Below are 13,442 nucleotides of genomic sequence, written 5' to 3'. Positions count from 1 at the left end.
CTGGGGAAGAAATGAATGTGTAGTTTCGGCCACATACATTGGCTAAATCTTTTTTTTTTTCTACGTGATTTTAAAGTTTTTTAAATATATAAACAAGTTGGCACATTAAATGATCTGCATATTGCCTGTAGTGATTCTCGTCATATGATTGGTAGGTAAAAGCTTCAGACAATGCTCATTTAACATATACAGCCATACCAGACCTGACCAATACCGCCATACTGTGACTGGAAAAACCGCCATACCAGACCTGACCAATACCGCCATACTGTGACTGGATAACACCGCCATACCAGACCTGACCAATACCACCATACTGTGACTGTATGACACTGCCATACCAGACCTGACCAATACCACCATACTGTGACTGGATGACACTGCCACAGGGCCGGGACTAGGCGTTTTGGTGCCCTAGGCAGAGAAGGCAAATGGTGCCCCCCCCCCCCCCCCAAAAAAAAAAATAAATTATATATCTGCATAAAAAAAAGACATGTGTAAACACTTTTAAACACATTTGATATAGAGCAATCATAAATTAATGTTATTAATATAGTTTTTTTCCCTGTAACTAGTGCAAGCAACTTAAAGAGTCACTGTCGTATTTTTTTTTTTTTTTTTGCAGAAATCAATAGTCCAGGCAATTTTAAGAAACTTTGTAATTGGGTTTATTAGCCAAATCTGCCATTATCTGCATGTAAAAAGCCTTTTCCCAGGTCCCCCCCCTCCTTCCTCTTTTTCATCCACTCCAAAAAATCTGAAAATTGTGACTTGTTGCAGGAGTCGTACCCTGTCTGCTCTAGGGAGAGGGGAGGGGGGAGGAGGAAGGAGTGAGTTAGCCGGCAGCAGAAAGCAGATAACAGAGGATTACAGGCACGGAGCTGGGTGACAGCTGTAATCTGAGCTCAGACAGGTCACTGGTGATGGTCAGAAGAGATAACGGGTGAGGGATTTGTAGATTAACTCTTTTGTTGTCCTGTTTTGGTCTTTTCTTTAGCTCTCTCCATAGGAGAACAATGAAGACAGGGGGGAGAGCTTCAAACTGCTTTTTCATGATAAAAATGCATTTTTCGGATAATAAACCCAATTACAAAGTTTCTTAAAATCGCCTGGACTATTGATTTCTGCAAAAAAAAAATTCACGACAGTGACACTTTAACTAGTGCAAACAATTAGAGGTTCACACAAACCTAAAAACTCGCTATTTGAAGTCTGATGGTTGGAGAAGATGGATGCATAGGCTGCATCCATCTTCTTCAGCCACTAGGATTCAAATACCAGGCATTCAGGTTCACATGAACTGTAAGTCTGTAACTCCACCAATCCCTAGCAGTGACCATAAAGAGGTAGGGATTAAGCTGTATACAAGATCTATAGGCCTTATAAGTGATTATAGTGCAGTTACATCCAGTGACTCACAGGGGACGTCTTCTCTACTTCTCTCTAAGTTACGTTTTTGCCAGTTGAAGTTGTTAGTATTTGCTTGTCTTTTTCATCTGGCTGAGATCATGAAGAGTTCTACCGCCATGAACTGTCTCCACAGAATCTGCCAGACAAACATTTTAGGCTCCTTGCTTCAGCATCATCCTCGCCTTATACAAACTCCCCATGTGTATTGCTTCACACATTGTGTCCCCATATGAGCAGTTAGGCACCATATGTGCCCCAAAATAGTAGGCCACTCTGTGTCCCCAAATAGTATTAGGCCACTCTTCTATACTCCCCTACAGTAATTATGCACCTCTGTGCCCCATATAGGAGTTAGGCCAGCTCCTGTGCTCCCATGCTCCCATATATTAGTTAGTGTATAGTGCCTACATACAGTAGTCCTCACATAGTATAGACCCCTTAGTGTATAGCCCCGACATAGTATAGACCCACATAGCACCCACATTGTTTAGTCCCACATGGTGTATAGCCCACACAGTGTATAGCCCCCCCCCCCCCCCCAGAAGGTAGAGGAGGGTAAGGTACTCTGCATAAAGTTAGGGAGATTTTCTATAGCAGGTGGAGGAGGGAGAGATGTTCTGCAGAAGACAGAGGGGCGAGATGCTGTACCGAAGGTAAAGGAGAGTGAAATTCTCTGCAGAAAATAGAGTGAGACACTCTGTAGAAGAGGGACTGAGATGCTCTGCAGCAGGTGAGGGGGAGTGAGGTGTTCTGCAGAAGATAGAGGGGGTAAGATGCTGAGCAGTGGGTGGAAGAGGGTTAGCAGATAGAGGGGGTGAGATGCTCTGTAGCAGATAGAGGGGTGAGACACTCTGCAGCACATAGAGGGGGTAAGACACTCTGCAGCAGATAGAGGGGGTGAGACGCTCTGCAGCAGATAGAAGGGGGTGAGACGCTCTGCAGCAGATAGAAGGGGGTGAGACGCTCTGCAGCAGATAGAAGAGAGTGAGACACTCTGCAGCAGATAGAAGGGGGTGAGATGCTCTGCAGCAGATAGAAGCGGGTGAGATGCTCTGCAGAAGATAGAAGGGGGTGAGACGCTCTGCAGCAGATAGAAGGGGTGAGATGCTCTGCAGCAGATAGAAGGGGGTGAGATGCTCTGCAGCAGATAGAAGAGGGTGAGACGCTCTGCAGCAGATAGAGGGGGTGACATGCTCTGCAGCAGATAGAAGGGGGTGAGATGCTCTGCAAAAGATAAAAGGGGTGAGATGCTCTGCAGCAGATAGAGGGGGTAAAATGCACTGCAGAAGATACAAGGGGGTGAGATGCTCTGCAAAAGATAGAAGGGGGTGAGATGCTCTGCAAAAGATAGAGGGGGTGAGATGCTCTGCAGCAGATAGAAGGTGGTGAGATGCTCTGCAAAAGATAGAGGGGGTGAGATGCTCTGCAGCAGATAGAAGGGGGTGAGATGCTCTGCAGCAGATAGAAGGGGGTGAGATGCTCTGCAAAAGATAGAGGGGGTGAGATGCTCTGCAGCAGATAGAAGGGGGTGAGACACTCTGCAGCAGATAGAAGGGGGTGAGACGCTCTGCAGCAGATAGAAGGTGGTGAGACGCTCTGCAGCAGATAGAAGGGGGTGAGACGCTCTGCAGCAGATAGAAGGGGGTGAGACGCTCTGCAGCAGATAGAAGGGGGTGAGACGCTCTGCAGCAGATAGAAGGGGGTGAGACGCTTTGCAGCAGATAGAAGGGGTGAGACGCTTTGCAGCAGATAGAAGGGGTGAGACGCTCTGCAGCAGATAGAAGGGGGTGAGACGCTTTGCAGCAGATAAAAGGGGTGAGACGCTCTGCAGCAGATAGAAGGGGTGAGACGCTCTGCAGCAGATAGAAGGGGTGAGACGCTTTGCAGCAGATAGAAGGGGTGAGACGCTCTGCAGCAGATAGAAGGGGTGAGACGCTCTGCAGCAGATAGAAGGGGTGAGACGCTTTGCAGCAGATAGAAGGGGTGAGACGCTTTGCAGCAGATAGAAGGGGGTGAGACGCTCTGCAGCAGATAGAAGGGGTGAGACGCTTTGCAGCAGATAGAAGGGGTGAGACGCTCTGCAGCAGATAGAAGGGGTGAGACGCTTTGCAGCAGATAGAAGGGGTGAGACGCTCTGCAGCAGATAGAAGGGGTGAGACGCTTTGCAGCAGATAGAAGGGGTGAGACGCTTTGCAGCAGATAGAAGGGGGTGAGACGCTCTGCAGCAGATAGAAGGGGGTGAGACGCTCTGCAGCAGTTAGAAGGGGTGACACTCTCTGCAGCAGTTAGAATTGCCCTCTCAGTGTATAGCCTCCTGGCTGCCCTCCCCCCCTCCCCATAATGTACAGTCTCCACACACCCCTATAGCCCCCACAGTGTACATACATTATGTGGTGGCAGCCATACACCCCCATACATAGTATAGCCCCCACAGTGTACATACATTATGTGGTGGCAGCCATACACCCCCATACATAGTATAGCCCCCACAGTGTACATACATTATGTGGTGGCAGCCATACACCCCCATACATAGTATAGCCCCCACTGTGTACATACATTATGTGGTGGCAGCCATACACCCCCATACATAGTATAGCCCCCACTGTGTACATACATTATGTGGTGGCAGCCATACACCCCCATACATAGTATAGCCCCCACAGAGTACATACATTATGTGGTGGCAGCCATACACCCCCATACATAGTATAGCCCCCACAGAGTACATACATTATGTGGTGGCAGCCATACACCCCCATACATAGTATAGCCCCCACAGAGTACATACATTATGTGGTGGCAGCCATACACCCCCATACATAGTATAGCCCCCACAGAGTACATACATTATGTGGTGGCAGCCATACACCCCCATACATAGTATAGCCCCCACAGAGTACATACATTATGTGGTGGCAGCCATACACCCCCCATACATAGTATAGCCCCCACTGTGCAGCAGCAGCCCCCATTACCTGATCACGAGGCAGCTTACCACATACTACTTTGCAGCACTCCTCTACTCTTCTGATTGGCTCCAGACATCATGTGACATTGGTCAGAAGGTCCGGAGCCAAGCAGGAGTGAGGAGGAGGAGCGTAGATGCCTGCCACTGCGGGACTAGAGGTGGGAAGGGGGGAGGAGGAGGAAAGCTGTCGGCTCGGCTAGGAGAAATGATGCTGCTGCAGGTGAGGGGATTTTCACACTGCCTGGGAGGGGGAGAGAGTGGGAGGACATGAGGGCGCAGCGCTGGTGGTATGTGAGCGAGGAGGCAGCCACCAGGAGTACAGTAGCTAACATTTTTTTTTAAAGAAACTGAAATTGCGCCCCCGGAAATTTACCACTAGGTGGCGCCCTAGGCCATCGCCTACCCTGGCCTACCCTTTGTCCCGGCCCTGCACTGCCATACCAGACCTGACCAATACCACCATACTGTGACTGGATAACACCGCCATACCAGACCTGACCAATACCGCCATACTGTGACTGGATAACACCACCGCACCAGACCTGACCAATACCGCCATACTGTGACTGGATAACACCGCCATACTGTGACTGGATAACACCGCCGTACCAGACCTGACCAATACCGCCATACTGTGACTGTATAATAGCACCATACTTTGCTGGATAACAGCCTGGTACTGCACTATATATCCTATCTGGCACTGCACGTGTGTGTATATGTATATAGATCAGAAGCGAAATTGGGGGGGGGGGGGCAGGGGGGCGGTGGCTACTGGGCCCATTCAGGCAGGTGTGGGCCCCCTGTTCCTGGGGGCCCCACTCAGTCACCTGATGCTGCCCCTGGCTGGGGATGTTATGCTCTCTCCTCTCTTCCTCCTGGAGTCACATGATGCACAGCACGCTGAAGCTCCGCCCCCTCAGCTCCTCCACTGCTCTGCATAGTGTTGTGTATGAGGAGGGGCGGAGGGGCCGCCATGTGATGAGAGGAGCCCAGGGATCCTGCTACTGTATGGCTGCCGGGTGTATGGCTGACTGAAGAGGAGCAGCAGCTGACTGACTGACAGTGAGTGATCATCATCATCAGTGTGTCTGTCAGGTTGTGTGTGCTGTAAGTTGTAGGGGGTAGACTGAGTGAGGGGTAGTACAGAGCGCCCCCTTCCTGATGCTGGAGCCTGGACATCTGGCAGCAGCTTCACTGAACTAGTTTTAAAGCGTTGCTGTCATTTCAGGGTCATTTTTCTGAAAACAATAACTATCAATAGTACAAGCGATTCTAAACAGGATGTACCACCAGGTACATCCTCTTGAATTTAACACACCGATAGAACGGCGCCATCATGGAGAAGCCGATGCCGTGGTCCGTTTTTCGTGTACGGTGCCGTTCTATCCAGAGGTACCGGGCCGCGCTAAAGCACTGCAGGTCGGCCGACCCGCCCCCAGTAAGATTGACACGAGAGTCGGCTTCCACTGAGCACTGGTAGTGTACCACCTTCACAGCAGAGAGCCCTGATCTGAGTATCAGAGTAAGGTAAGTGTTCTTCAGAGAAGCCAAACCAAGTAGTGATATCAGTGTTCGCAGCAAAAAGCCCTGGTCTGAGCATCAGAATATGGAAACTGTTCTCCAGAGAAGCCAAATCAAGGAGTGATATCAGTGTTTCGGGCAACGGGGGGGAGTAGGTCCATCTACCCTCCGAGAAGTGAGTAGAATTATATGCAATATTTCATGTCATAGAGTCGGTATTAAGAAAAGAGATTGCTCCCCATTTTTTTGGCTTTTTATTGCTTTTTACTCTACACTCCCCTCTATGACGCGGTTCCATTAATTCTAATGTGTAGAGCAATTTCCCGAGTACAGAAATACCCCACATGTGGACATAAAGCGCCATGTGGCTGCAAGACGGGCCTCTAAAGGAAAGGAGCCCCATTTGGCTTTTGGAGGCTGGATTTGGCTGGAATGGATTTCGAGGGCCATGTTGTATTTAAATGGACCCTGTGTTGCCAAGATAGTTGAGACCACCCACAAGTGACCCCATTATGTAAACTAAACCCCACAAGGAATGTAACAATGGGTGTAGTGAGCATATGGACCCCACTGGTGACGGGCACAAATGTGGAACTATGTGCCGTGAAAATGAAATATACTTTATATATATATTTTTTTTACACTATAATGTTGGTCGAGCCTTGAATTTTTCAGTTTCACAAGAGGTTAAAATAAAAAAAACACACAATGTGTAGAGCAATTTCCCCCGAGTCCGTAAATACACCAGATGTGGACATAAAGCGCCATGTGGGTGCAGGGCAAGCCTCCGAAGGGAAGGAGCGCTATTTGTATTTTGGAGGTTGGATTTGGCTAGAATGGATGATGAACGCCATGTCGCATTTACAGAGTCCTCGTCCCCACAAGTGACCCTATTCTGGAAACTACACCCCTAAAGGAATCTAACAAGGGGTGCAGTGAGGATTTGGACCCCACTGGTGACGGGCACATTTGTGCAGTGAAAGTGAAAGAATAAAACTTTTCACTTTCACGTCACATTGTTCCACATTTGTGCTAGTGGGGTCCATATCCTCACTGCACCCCTTGTTAGATTCCTTGAGGGGTGTAGTTCCCAGAATGGGGTCACTTGTGGGGGGTGTCCAGTGTTTTGGCAGCACGAGGGCTTTGTAAATGCGATATGGCCCTTGAAATCCTTGAAATGACGAAATATAACGGAGGCGTTGAAATTCACTAGGCGCTCCTTTGTATCTGAGGCTTGTGGTTGAGTCAAATAGCGCAATAGGGCCACATGTGGGGTATTTCTATAAACTGCAGAAACGGGGCAATAATTATTGGGGTGCATTTCTCTGGTAATAGGTTTATAATTATGAAAAATATTGGATTACAATAAAATCTCTGCACAGAAAATTAAAATTTTCAAATTTCTTACACACTTAGCTTTTATTTCTGTGACTCCCCTAAAGGGTTAAAACACTTTCTGGATATGCTTTTGCAGAGTGTGGGGGGTGCAGTTTCTGAAATGGGGTGCTTTGTGGGGCTTTCTAACATACAGGCCCCTCAAATACACTTTAAACCTGAACAGGTCCCTAAAAATATCTGATTTTGAAATTTTACTGAAAATTTGGAAATTTGTTGCTAATGTTTTAAGCTTCCTTTTGTCTAAAAAAATGAAAGATCGTTTAATAAATGCCGCCAACATAAAGTAGACATGTTGCTAATGCTATTTAATATATAATTTATGTGGTATAACCACTTTCTGTAAACGCAAAAAAGTTTCAAAGTTGGAAAAATGCAGTTTTTCAAATTTTTTCACATTATTTGGGGTTTTTTCATAAAGATTCGTTATGAGTATTGACTCCAATTTACCAGAAATGTAAAGTACAATATGTCACGAGAAAACAATCTCAGAATCAGCCGGATAGGGAAAAGCATCCCGAAGTTATTAATGAATAAAGTGACACAGGTCATATTGATAAAATTTGTCTCTGTCATTAACGCCATTTCAGGCTCTGTCCTTAAGGGGTTAAGAGCGAAATGGGTCCCTTTAACCCCTTAACGACATCGGGCGTAAACTTACGCCCTGGCGCCATGGTACTTAGCGCATCAGGGCGTAAATTTACGCCCGATGTTTCCCCGATCGCTGCGTGTTCACACACAGCGGTCGGGGAAGATGGCCTGCTATAAATCATAGCAGGCCATCATAGCTTCACGGCACGGGGGTGGTTAACACCCCCCGTGCTTACGATCGTCGCTATAGGCTGATCAATTCAGATCAGCCAATAGCGGCGATCGGAACCTTTCCGGGTCATCGGTGACCCGATGACCCGGAAAAAAATGGCGGTCGGTGCTGTCCGAGGACGGCACCGACCGCCATTACTGTAAAAAGTAATGGTGATCGCCGTGCCACCGGCCCGATCGCCGTGAACGGCCGGCCGGCCGTTCACGGCGATCGGGCCGGTGGCACGGCGATCAGAGTCCCACAATATAGTAAATACCTGCCCTGGACCCCTCAGCTAGGTAGCCGAGGGGTCCAGAGCAGGTATTTGTACATTACTCACCTGTCCCGGGCTCCTGATCGGCGTCTTCCGGGTTCGCGGCGTCCTCCGTCATTCCGTTCGGTCTTCGGGTCTTTCCGGCGGTCCCCGTCGTCTTCTCTCGGCTATTTTCGGCTCCAGCCTCGTCATTTTCCGGATTTTGCGCTCTGCTGCCCCCTAGCGGCTGATATGTGTAATACACTTATCAGCAGCTACAGGGATATTCTGAATGTAGAAAAAGGTGTTTTTTTTTTTCCAAATTTTTTTTTTTTCTATTTTCCGCACCCTATCGCCGCTGAGTGTTGATCAGTATCGCACGAAAGTGCGCTGCTAATCAGCAACTCCTCCTTTTTGGCGTAGGGTGTTTTTTTCTATATTCTACTGCCACGGTCTGCTTATAAGTGCCGCACATTGCGGCATTTATCAGCAACTCCTTTGTTGGCGTAGGTTTTTTTTTTATACTTACTGTAAAAAAACACGTAAAAAACACTACATTACACCACACTACATTGAATAAAGTTTGACACTACACCACTACATACCCCATATACTAGTCCCCGTATAAAGATGGCCCCCAGGGTGTTTTCGGCGTCAGAGGGATACGTTATTATTGCCTCCGACACCAAAACAGCCAGTGAGGATGAATGGGGGGATCCTTCTTTCCTCCATTCATCCTCATCATCCAGTGACGTGTCTGGGGGTAGCGTAGCGTACGCTGCCCCCCAGACACGTCTTTTCCGCCAGTACCGTCCCAATAAGAGATGACGGCATGGTGTGAAATTCTACACACTCTGTGACAGTACCTCAGGGTACACCTACAGATTTCGGGTACGTGCAAACTGCGGAATGGCGAAGGATAACCCTTTGTGCATTCCGCAGCTGGCACCCACCGGCGGACTGATGCGGGCGCATGTCTCCACCCGTGTCATAGACTCCATTCTATGCACGGGCGGAATCCGTCGTCCATCCAAAGAATGAACACGTTGGACGGAGAGCGGAATCCGCCCGTGCATAGAATGGAGTCTATGACACGTGTGGAGACGTGCGCCTGCATCAGTCCGCCGGTGGGTGCCAGCTGTGGAATGCACGAAGGGTTATCTGTCGCGATTCCGCAGTGTGCATGTACCCTTAGAGTGTATGTAGGAAGGGACACCCGAATCCAGCCCCCAGATGCCCCCTTCCCCCCCATCCTTGGAGTTAGTGGGGAGATCGTCCGGGAACTGATCTTCCCACTGCTGGATAAAGGTCACCACCTGTACGGGGATAACTTTTATACCAGCACCCCCTCTTCCAGTCCCTCGCTGCCCTGTAGCTTGCGGCACGATCCGAAAATATCAGAAGTAGTAATAGCGCCCTAATATTTAGCAGCCATGGAGCGGACCCAGCGCTTCTGGATATGAAGGACCCCGTATCGCACCAGGACAACATTTTCCAGGTGACGTCCCCCACACTGGAGAAAGGGAGACCCCAGAAGAAGTGCAGAGTGTGGGGTAACAGGGGGATCAGGAAGGACGCCATTTTCCCGTGTGACACCTGTCCTGATCCCCCCGGCCTCTGCATACTGGATCGCTCCAAGGCGCACCACACGTCACTGGGGTTCTACATTATCTAAATTCTGTCCCTTATTCCTATTTCAGGGGTCACGTTGATCCGGGGATTATTCTGATCGCCATTATGGAGTCAGGAAGGAATTTTTCCCCTGTGATGAGGCTACTGTCGTCTGCCTCACGAGGGGTTTTTGCCTTCCTCTGGATCAACACAGGTTGAGTTTGATGGACACCTGTCATTTCCAACCTTATAAACTAATAATTGGCCTAATACCCCCAAATAAATTAGAATTGTCCCTTTTCCCCAGCTAAATAGGTATGGCCGCCATTCCCATTAGAGGAAGCCATGATGCAATTACAAAGCCTCTGTGCGGCCAGGACAGTAGAAACCCCCCACAAGTGACCCCATTCTGGAAACTACACCCATAAGGAATCTAAGAAGGGGGGCAGCGGGGATATGGCCCCCTGGTGACGGCCACATTTGGGACGTGAAAATGAAAAAAATTGTTATTTTTTATTTTCTCGGCACATGTTCTACGTAAGTGCCCGTCACCAGTGGGGTCCATATGCTCACTGCACCCCTTGTTAGATTCCTTATGGGGTGTAGTTTCCAGAATAGGGTCACTTGTCGGGGGTTTCTACTGTCCTGGCAGCACAGGAGCTTTGTAATTGCGACATGGCCTCCATCCTCCATTCCAGCCTCTAAATGGCGCTCTGTCCCTTTGGTGACTTGCCCTGTGCCCATATGGCACATTATGCCCACATGTGGGGTATTTTCGTACTCAGGGGACACTACCCTACACGTTTTGTGTTCATTTTCTTTTTTAACCCCTTGTGGAAATGGAAAAAAATCAAGGCTAGACCAACATTTAGTGTAATTTTTGTAAAATTTTTACTCTAAATTATTAATCTTGTCATGTTTTTTTCATTTTCACAAGGGGTTAAAAGATAAAAAAAAACATTTAATGTGTAGAGCAATTTCCCCTGAGTACGGAAATACCCCACATGTGGACATAAAGCGCCATGCGGGTGCAGGGTGAGCCTCCGAAGGGAAGAAGCGCCATTTGGTTTTTGAAGGCTGGATTTGGATGGAATGGATTTCGAGGGGCCATGTTGCATTCAAAAGGCCCCTGTGTTGCCAAGACAGTTGAAACCCCCCACAAGTGACCCCATTATGGAAACTGCACCCCTCAAGGAATGTAACAAGGGGTGTAGTGAGCATATGGACCCCACTGGTGACGGACACAAATGTGGAACAATGTGGCGTGAAAATGAAATATTACATTTTTTACACTATAATGTTGGTTTAGCCTTGAATTTATCATTTTCACAAGGGGTTAAAAGAGAAAAAAACACACAATATATGTAGAGCAATTTCCCCCGAGTCCGTAAATACCCCACATGTAGACATAAAGCGTCATGTGGGCGCAGGGCAAGCCTCCGAAGGGAAGGAGCGCCATTTGGATTTTGGAGGTTGGATTTGGCTAGAATGGATGATGAACGCCATGTCGCATTTACAGAGCCCTCGTGCTGCCAGGACAGTGGAAACCCCCCACAAGTGACCCCATTCTGGAAACTGCACCCCTCAAGGAATCTAACAAGGGGTGCAGTGAGGATATGAACCCCTTGATGACGGGCACATTTGTGCCATGAAAGTGAAAAAAATGACATTTTTCCCTTTCACGTCACATTGTTCCACATTTGTGCCCGTCACCAGTGGGGTCCATATGCTCACTGCACCCCTTGTTAGATTCCTTGAGGGGTGTAGTTTCCAGAATGGAATCACTTGTGGGGGGTTTCCAGTGTCTTGGCAGCACGAGGGCTCTGTAAATGCGACATGGCCCTTGAAATCCTTTTCAGTGAAATTCAGCTTCCAAAAGCCAATTGGCGCTCCTTCCCTTTTGAGGCTCGTCCTGCGCCCCCTTGGCACTTTATCGCCACATGTGGGGTATTTCTGTACTCGGGAGAAACTGCGCTACACATTTTTTGTCTTTTTTTGCCTCTTATCCCTTTAAGAAAATGAAAAATTGAAGGCTAGAACAATGTTTTAGTGTAAAAAATAAATTTTTCTTTTTTCACGCCATATTGTTCGGAAAATCTGTGAAGCACCTGTGGGGTCCAGATGCTCACCGCACCCCTTGTTACATTCCTTGAGGGGTGTAGTTTTCTAAATGGTGTCCCTTTAGGGGTGTTTTTTAGGTTTTGACACCCCAGAGCCTCTGCCAACCTGAAGTGGTACAGTCAAAAATGACCAAATATAACGGAGGCGTTGAAATTCACTAGGCGCTCCCTTATATCTGAGGCTTGTGGTTGCGTCAAATAGCGCAATAGGGTCACATATGGGGTATTTCTATAAACTGCAGAAACGGGGCAATAATTATTGGGGTGCATTTCTCTGGTAATAGGTTTATAATTATGAAAAATATTGGATTACAATAAAATCTCTGCACAGAAAATTAAAATTTTCAAATTCCTTACACACTTCGCTTTTATTTCTGTGACTCCCCTAAAGGGTTAAAACACTTTCTGGATGTGCTTTTGCAGAGTTTGGGGGGTGCAGTTTCTGAAATGGGGTGCTTTGTGGGGCTTTCTAACATACAGGCCCCTCAAATACACTTTAAACCTGAACAGGTCCCTAAAAATATCTGATTTTGAAATTTTACTGAAAATTTGGAAATTTGCTGCTAATGTTTTAAGCTTCCTATCGTCTAAAAAAAATGAAAGATAGTTTAATAAATGCCGCCAACATAAAGTAGACATGTTGCTTATGCTATTTAATATATAATTTATGTGGTATAACCACTTTCTGTATACGCAAAAAAGTTTCAAAGTTGGAAAAATGCATTTTTTCAAATTTTTTCACATTATTTGGTTTTTTTTCATAAAGATTTGTTATGAGTATCGACTCCAATTTACCAGAAATGTAAAGTACAATATGTCACGAGAAAACAATCTCAGAATCACCCGGATAGGTAAAAGCATCCCGAAGGTATTAATGACTAAAGTGACACTGGCCATATTCATAAAATTTGTCTCTGTCATTAAGGCCATTTCAGGCTCTGTCCTTAAGGGGTTAAGAGCGACCTGGGTCCCTTTAAGAGCGAAATATGTCCCTTTAAGAGCAGAATCGGTCCCTTTAAGAGTGACCTGGGTCCCTTTAAGAGCGAAATATGTCCCTTTAAGAGCTAAATGGGTCCCTTTAAGAGTGACTTGGGTCCCTTTATGAGCGAAATGATTCCCTTTAAAGAGCGACCTGGGATCCATGTAGCTCTTAAAGGGACGGGACCCAAGTCACTCTTAAAGGGACCCAAGTCGCTCTTAAAGGGACCCAAGTCGCTCTTAAAGGTATGGGACCCAAGTCACTCTTATAGGGAAGTCACTGGTAAAGGGGCGCTCTTTTCAAGCACTATGTATTTTCCTGGAAATGCAAATCTAGTTTTTCTAGTATTGTTCATAGTGTAATTTGCAAATGAATGT

Source organism: Dendropsophus ebraccatus, unplaced genomic scaffold, assembly GCF_027789765.1.
Source record: "Dendropsophus ebraccatus isolate aDenEbr1 unplaced genomic scaffold, aDenEbr1.pat pat_scaffold_894_ctg1, whole genome shotgun sequence".
Taxonomy (NCBI): Eukaryota; Metazoa; Chordata; class Amphibia; order Anura; family Hylidae; genus Dendropsophus; species Dendropsophus ebraccatus.
Note: the sequence above shows the minus strand (reverse complement) of the source record.